Below are 8,923 nucleotides of genomic sequence, written 5' to 3'. Positions count from 1 at the left end.
TCGAGTGTCTTCAAGTCTGTCGAGTGGAATCCTTCTAGGTCGACTGATAGGTGGTTTCTTCTAGAGATGTCCTTGGGGAGGGTATCTTGGACAGGTCCATGACCCTACCCTAGGTACATGGCTTCATCATTATCCCCCGAATGGATCAAGGTTTGAGTGGGGAAGGAGTTGAGAACTCTTTCGACCCATTTTTCATGCTATGAGTATGTCTTGTTCTAGATCAATGAACTTAGGTGACGGCACCAACTTCTTTTTCAGTCGCCTTTATCCATTCTTTGTATTCGTCGAGTGAATTTTCTGTACTTGGAGATCTCCCAACGACAGAGCGGAGGAAATCTCCTGTCTGACAAGTTGCAGTTCACGAATTTAGCGGGATCCAAATTTCGGGAAGCGCGCGAGGCGGAGGAGGCCGCGGTACTCGGATGGGATAAGGTAGGAACGCCTCGATCTCTGTGCCACCTTTTTCGCCACGTATCGTGCGCGTGACTGTTGCGGGATTTGACAGGATCATCCGGGCCTACAAGTCAGTCACTCGGAAGCAACCTCATATAAGGTGCCGGACGGGGGTTTTTTAACAGTGCGCCCTCATTTCCCTCTTCCTCTTCCTCAAACTCATCTGCCGCATTCGCCTCCATCCCAGCGCTGCTGCTCCGTGCGTGCTTCACCGGCAACGATGGTGAAGGAGAAGACGGCGGCTTTGCAGCGGGCGAAGAAGGCGACGGCGAAGGCGAAGGGAAGGGCGACTAGTCGGGGCGGATCCTCATCAAGGGCCGGCCTGCCATAGGGCCGGATCCAGGGCGACTGGATACGCTCGACGATCCGTCAGAAAGATCTTGACGACCTGGCCAATGAAGGGCTGATCCCCCATGGATCAGCACGGCTCCCGGGGAAGGAGTCGGAGCCGCAGCCTCAGGAGGGTGAGTGTGTCCTCTTGGCCACCCATGTTGACCGCGGGTTTTCTTTGCCTCCTCACCCTTTCTTTCGGGGATTTCTGAACTTCTTTGGGGCACAACTCCACCACTTCACACCCAACTCCATCATGTATCTCGCTGCTTTCGTGTCCTTGTGTGAGAATTTCTTGGGTTGTCGGCCTCATTGGGGCCTTTTCAAACACATTTTCACCTGTCGCTCCCAGACGGTGAAAAGGCCAACCCAAGTGACGAGAAAACCCAAGTGATTCAGATGTGTGGGGGTCTTGGGGTTCAAATGAGGGGAAAAAGTGCCTTTCCAGCCATGGTCCTTCCCGAGTCGGTCCGTGGGTGGCAGTCGACCTGGTTCTACTGCCAAGACCAGCCGACGCCAGGGCAGTCGACTGGACTCCCTCCTTTTTCCATGGACCGAGTGAGGAAGCCGTCCTCTTTGAAGGTGGTCCTAGAGGAGAAGGCGCAGGTTAAGGTGTTGGTCGAGCGTGTAGTCTAGCTTATCCGTGACAGGGTGACCGGCATGGATCTCTTGGGGGTCTTCCTCCGACGATGCATCCAGCCGCTTCAATATCGAGACCATCCGATGTGGATGTATTCTGGCACTGAAGACACCACTCGGATCCACCCGGAGGAGGTCGAGGATGCCACGCTGGAGAGGTGGATGACTGCTATCATAGGGAACAAGGACAACCCCCGAGGAGCCAGGAGGATCCCTCCACTCGACCAATCATACGAAGTAGACAAGGTCCAATTCTGCATCTCCGATTGTGATCCTGTTTTCTTCACTCTGCTTGCTTAAAATCAGTCGACTGACTTTTGTCTTGTTTGTTTTCTTCTAGGTCACGACTGAGATGTACTCGATGCCCAACGGGGTGCAAGAACAGGTCGAGGAAGAGGAGGCGAGCAGAGGTGAAAGTCAGGAGGAGTGGCAATCTGATGGTGAAGGGGATGAAGATGACAACGGCTCCAGTGAAGAGGAGGGGGGAAGAGGAGGAAGAAGTCGACCCTCCTCGCACGGAAAGGCGATCCAAGCTCGCCCATGACCCCGTGGTTGAGCGTGGCAAGGCTACTACGCCTGTCGGGCAGTCGACAAAACGCCCTCGGACGACCTCTCCGGCGCCGACTGAAAAAACGTCGAAGCAACCCCGAGCGATGTCATCAAAGCCGACGAAGGCCCTGCCCAAGATGAGAATGGTGATTCCCACCATTTCCAGGTAACAGCCGAACTTGTGTTTTCTTGTCTAGCATGGATAATCTCTTGGTCGACTCGTTGGCTAACCGACTGATTTCTGAAATCTACAGTGCTGCTACCTCCGAGACCTCAGCCAGGAACAAAGACCAAGAAATGGAAGATGCTACCACCTCCAACCTTGGTATGATCTCTGCAGTTTCGTTTTTGGTCGATTGGATCTTCATTTTTAACTTTGAATCTTTCCCGTAGCCCCACCTCATGTCATTGATCTCCCTGATGATGACGATGAGGCGCCGCTGAGGCCGAGGAGGAATAAAAAGGCGCCTGCTAGCAAGACTGCTCAGGTTGCGTCAGCACCTGAGATGCTAGTTCAGGAGGGTGGCAACGTTACTCGGACTTCGATGTCCTTCGCTGTGCCGCTGACGAGTGCTCGACCTTCATCGTCGACTGCCGATCCGCCTTCCCTTTTCGCCACACACCACGTCCCAGAGGACCAAGCGGGTGCTGCTAAGGAGGCTATACGCCAGGCGGGGGTTATGATGGAGCAGGTGAAGGCGATCCGGGACGCCAGCCAAGCGGCTTACGATGCAAGCTCAGCTCTTCAGAGCAACGTCCAGGTCAGTTGGTCACCGCTTGTTCTGTTAGGATATGGTATCTGAAAACTCTTCTTTCTGAAGATCTTTGTATCTGTACACCCACTGGGTGTGTCGATTGATTTTTTGGATTGGTGGGGGCACGCTGAGTGCACCCACTGGGTGTAGTCCCCGAGGCTATGGTGGACTGGTGGTAGTCGACTGTAGTCATTATACTTTGAATTTGTTCACTCTAACTTCTCCACTCGGTCTGGTCGAATGGAATCTTGGAACCAGTGGGGGCACGCTGAGTGCACCCACTGGGTGTAGTCCTTGAGACCATGGTCGACTGCTGGCAGTCGACTAAGGTCTGAAGAACATCTCTCTTTTTTTTGTTTTTTGATCGTGATGATATTGTGGCTGACTGTTGGCAGTTAGCTATGGTTTAGGATCATAACCTTTTTGTCTCTTTCGGTCGACTGATCGAACCGAGTCGGTAGAACCAGTGGGAGCACGCTGAGTGCACCCACTGGGTGTAGTCCCCGAGACTACTATTGAATATTTTGATTCGGCTGTAGTCTTAGAAATGCTACGATTTTTTCTCTTAGTCACTCGGAAGTGACCTATCTTTGATGTCTGTCGACTGACCTTTCACAGAAATCTTGCGAGCTTGTGGCTCGCTATACTAAATTGGAGAACAAACATATCCAGCTCGAACTTGACTGGAAGCTTGTCCAGGAGAACCTCACAAAGGCGAAGGAGGAAGCAAAAGGTATGTTTGGTGAGAATCTTGATGACTGCCTTTATTTTTTTGTCCATTCCTGATTCTGATCTCATTGTCACTTTGCAGATAAACTGAAAGAGGCTCTGAAGAAGAAGGACCTTGACCTTGCCGAGGTGCAGAAAGCGGCTTCGGACAAGACGAAGCTCGCAGAAGAAAAGCTGGCTTCAGTCGGTAAACTTGAAGAGGAGAATACCAATCTGAAAGCTGCTCTCGACGCAGCCAACAAGGAGGTCAGCCGTCTGAGGAATGACAAGATAGCTCTGAGTGACAAGGCTAGGGAACTGATGGGGAAGAAGAACGATCTGGAGGCTTATCTGGAAGGGCTCGCCAGGAAGTTATTCCTCATGCTTGAAGGTAATCTTTTTTATCCAACTGACTCGTTATCATCGACTCATCGTAGAACTGTTGGCTTAACTTCAAACTATGCTTATAGAATTCTGTCAGAACTTCGAGGAGGAGACCAGTCGACTGGAGACAAACTTGGACCCCATTAACTCTCCTGTGAAGGATGAGGCTGCTATGAACGTGTTCCGACTGGAGTCTCGCGTCGCTGGTGTGGTGGACTACCTCGCTCGACTGAAGGTTGCGGTGTCGCGGATTGACACGACACTCTGGCCAAGAGAGACGCTTCAAAATGACCTCGAGTCTTTAATGACTCGACTGAATGATGTTCCAGGTCGAGTGCAGGAATGGAAGAAGTCTTCCGCCAGGTGTGGTGCTGATGTTGCTCTGTCCCTGGTACGTGTTCATTGCAAGGATGCGCGAGAGGACAAGCTGGCGTCCATCAGGGTGGCCAATACCAAGAAGCATGACTTCTAATCTTTCATGGAGACCTTCATTGCTGCTGCCACTTGGATTGCTGATGGAATCGACCTGGACCACTTCGTCGTGCCCTCCAGTCCTCCACCTGAGGAGTAAAAAATTTCTATGCTTTGTCTTAAATTTGCCTCAGAATGCCGAGTAGTTTTGTAGCCGATAAACTTTTACAGGCTTGACGCCTGAGCACTTCCGAATCCGTAGGACGTTATCTGGACTTGGCTTATCATTAAATATGTTTGCACTTGCCTCTGAGCGAACTTTGTCTTTCACTCGGAATACACTTCAACGCTTGAGATGCAGCTCTGAGGTGGAAAGTCCAGTCGACCTGCACTTCATCGCTTTTGCAGGTAGGGATGGAGCACAGATGGCAGTCGGCCTGCGTCCCTGCGGATCAGGATGGAGTGCACATTGTATTTGTGGCGTAGCTCAGAAGGAGAAGGTAGCAGTCGACCTGCGCCTCGTCATCCTTGCAGAGCGAAATAGATTAAGTACTTAGGCGAGCACTGGGCTGCAGCTAAGCCCCCGAGTGGGAGGATTGCTCTCCACTCAATGGGATTTTCAAATACTTAGGCGAGCACTGGACTGCAGCTAAGCCCCCGAGTGGGAGGTTTGCTCTCCACTTGGTAGGATTTCCAGATACTTAGGCGAGTACTGGACTGCAGCTAAGCCCCCGAGTGGGAGGTTTGCTCTCCACTCGGTAGGATTTTCAGATACTTAGGCGACTACTGGACTGCAGCTAAGCCCCCGAGTGGGATGTTTGCTCTCCACTCGGTAGGATTTTTTGTGGCGTAGCTCGGAAGGAGAAGGTAGCAGTCGACCTGCACCTCGTCATCCTTGCAGAGCGCATGTTGTATTTGTGGCATAGCTCGGAAGGAGAAGGTAGCAGTCGACCTGCACCTCGTCGTCCTTGCAGAGCGCACATTGTATTTGTGGCGTAGCTCGGAAGGAGAAGGTAGCAGTTGACCTGCGCCTTGTCGTCCTTGCAGAGCGCATATTGTATTAAATACTTAGGCGAGTACTGGACTGCAGCTAAGCCTCCGAGTGAGAGACTGGCTCACCACTCAGTAGGATTTCAAACACTTAGGCGAGTACTTGGACTGTAGCTAAGCCTCCGAGTGGGAGGCTGGCTCACCACTCGGTAGGATTTTAAACACTTAGGCGAGTACTTGGACTGCAGCTAAGCCTCCGAGTGGGAGGCTGGCTCACCACTCGGTAGGATTTTAAACACTTAGGCGAGTACTTGCACTGCAGCTAAGCCTCCGAGTGGGAGGCTGTATCGTCACTCGGTAGGATTTTTTCTTAAACTTAGGCGAAACGGATTCACAGCTAAGCCCCCGAGTGGGAGGCTGGCTCACCACTTGGCAGTGATTTTTTTTTAAAAACTTAGGCGAAGCGGATTCGCAGCTAAGCCACCCACTAGAGGATTTCTCACGTAAATAAAAGTAAGAACAATCACTGGGAAAATTATAACACTCTTGTCTTTGAAAAACAAACTACAGAAGTACTTTTATTACATCTCATCCGAGTGAATACTTTAGTATAAAAGGGGCAGAGCAGCTCCGCGTTCCAAGCTCGTGGCTCGTCAATCTGGCGATCGACATTGTAAAGACAGTATGCTCCATTATGGAGGACTTTGGTGACGATGAAGGGGCCTTCCCAAGTAGGAGCAAGCTTGTGTGGCTTCTGCTGATCCACTCGGAGAACCAAATCTCCTTCTTGGAAGGATCGACTCTTCACGTTTCTGGCATGGAATCGACGCAAGTCCTGCTGATAGATAGTCGATCGGATCATGGCCATCTCTCTTTCTTCTTTTAGAAGGTCGACTGCGTCCTGCCGGGCTTGTTCTGCTTCATCTTCAGTGTAGAGCTCGACTCGGGGTGCATTGTGAAGTAGGTCACTCGGCAAGACTGCTTCAGCTCCATAGACCGGGAAAAATGGAGTTCTTCCAGTCGACCGATTAGGAGTGGTCCTCAATCCCCAAAGAACTGACGAAAGTTCGTCGACCCATGCGCCTGCTGCGTGCTTGAGATCGCGCATCAGTCGGGGTTTCAATCCTTTGAGAATTAGACCATTTGCCCGTTCAGCTTGTCCATTTGACTGGGGGTGAGCGACTGCAGCGTAGTCTACTCTTGTGCCTTGAGAGGCGCAAAAAGCTTTGAATTCGTCAGAATCGAAGTTTGATCCGTTATCAGTGATGATGTTGTGCGGAACTCCATATCCGAATGTCAACTCTCTGATGAAACTGATAGCAGTACCAGCATCAAGATTCTTGATAGGCTTAGCTTCGATCCATTTAGTAAACTTGTCGACTGCTACTAGCAAGTGGGTGAAGCCGCTCCTACTAGTTCTCAGCGGTCCAACAATATCTAACCCCCAAATAGCGAAGGGACAGACGAGTGGAATGGTCTTCAAGGCTGAGGTGGGTTTGTGCGATAGATTGGAATAGAACTGACACCCTTCACACTTGTCGACTATTTCCTTTGACATTTCATTTGCTCTTGGCCAGTAAAATCCCGCTCGTTATGCTTTAGCCACAATGGTCCGAGAGGACGCATGATGACCACATGTCCCCGAGTGGATATCGTCAAGGATTATCCGACCTTCTTCTGGTGTTATACATTTCTGACCGACTCCAGTCGCGCTTTCTCTGTACAACTGTCCCTTTATCACGGTAAATGCTTTGGATCGATGGACGATCTGTCGAGCCTCTTCTTCATTCTCTGGGAGCTCTTTCCTTAGGATATACGTGATGTACGGCTCTGTCCAGTCGGGAGTGATGACCAAAACTTCCATGATCAGGTCGACCACAGCTGGAACTTCAACTTCAGTCCAATCCGTGACACTTTTTGGCTGTGGAGCTTCTTCGGTGAAAGGATCCTCTTGAACTGATGGTGTATGGATGTGTTCCAAAAACACATTACTGGGAATGGCTTCTCTTTTGGAACCTATCTTTGCCAAATCATCAGCCGCTTGATTTTTCAGTCGTGGTATATGATGGAGCTCTAACCCCTCAAATTTCTTCTCTAGCTTTCTCACTGCATTGCAGTAACCAGTCATGGCTGGACTTCAGAAGTCCCACTCCTTCATCACCTGATTAACCACCAAATCTGAGTCGCCATAGACCATGAGGCGATGGACGCCGAGTGAAATGGCCATACGCAACCCATACAAAAGTGCTTCGTATTCCGCTTCATTGTTGGAGGAATCAAAGTGGATCTGGAGCACATATCTGAGCTTATCTCCTTGGGGGGAAACCAACACTACCCCAGCACCGGAACCATTCAGCATCTTAGAACCATCAAAGAACATGGTCCAGTGCTCCGAGTGAACTTGAGTCGGTAGTTGCTGTTCAATCCACTCGGCGATGAAATCTGCTACTGCTTGGGACTTGATGGCTTTCTTTGCCTCAAATTTGATATCAAGGGGAAGGAGTTCAATTGCCCATTTTGCCACTCGACCAGTTGCATCTCTATTGTGCACAATCTCTGACAATGGGGCGTCGCTGACGATTGTGATGGAATGGTCAGAGAAGTAATGAGCAACCTTCTTCGTGGTCATATAAATCCCATATACAAGCTTATGATAATGAGGGTATCTTTGCTTTGATGGGGTCAACACTTCAGAAAGATAATATACTGGGCGCTGAACTTTGAAGGCTTTTCCTTCTTCTTCCCGCTCGACCGTAAGTACTGTACTGATGACTTGTCATGTGGCTACAATGTAAAGCAGCAAAGGCTCTTTGTTGATTGGGGCAGCAAGCACCGGCTGGGTGGAGAGCAGAGCTTTTAGCTCTGCAAACGCTGCATCAGCTTCGGGAGTCCACTCGAACTTGTCTGACTTCTTCATCAGTCGGTAAAGAGACAATGCCTTTTCACCGAGGCGAGAAATGAATCGACTTAAAGCGTCCAAGCATCCAATAAACTTCTGGACATCGTGCACACGCACAGGGCGTTTCATTCGGAGTATAGTACCAACTTTTTCTGGGTTGGCGTTGATTCCTCGTTCGGAAACGAGAAAACCGAGTAACTTTCCGCCGGGAACTCCGAATGTGCACTTTGATGGATTAAGCTTGATATCATACCTCCTGAGGTTGGCAAATGTTTCAGCAAGGTCAATCAACAGGTCGGAACCTTTCCGTGATTTGACCACAATATCATCCATGTATGCTTCCACATTCCGACTGATTTGAGTGAGCAAACACATCTGGATCATCCTCATGAACGTGGCTCCAACATTCTTGAGGCCGAATGACATGGTGACATAGCAGAAGCACCCGAAGGGAGTGATGAAAGTTGTTTTGATCTCGTCGGGTCCATACAGACGGATCTGATGGTAACCGGAATAAGCGTCTAAAAAAGACAGGCGGTCACATCCCGCAGTCGAGTTGACTATTTGGTCGATGCGGGGGAGAGGAAAATGATCATTCGGGCAGGCCCGATTGATATGTTTGAAGTCAATGCACATGCGAAATGACTTGTCCTTCTTGGGGACCATGACAACATTGGCGAGCCACTCGGAGTGGTAAATCTCTCAGATAAACTCTGCTGCTAAGAGCCGAGCCACCTCCTCACCAATGACTTTTCTTTTCTGGACGGCGGACCATCGAAGATGTTCTTTGACAGGTTTCACTTTT

This window comes from Triticum aestivum, chromosome 4B (assembly GCF_018294505.1).
Source record: "Triticum aestivum cultivar Chinese Spring chromosome 4B, IWGSC CS RefSeq v2.1, whole genome shotgun sequence".
In the NCBI taxonomy this organism is placed as follows: domain Eukaryota; kingdom Viridiplantae; phylum Streptophyta; class Magnoliopsida; order Poales; family Poaceae; genus Triticum; species Triticum aestivum.
Note: the sequence above shows the minus strand (reverse complement) of the source record.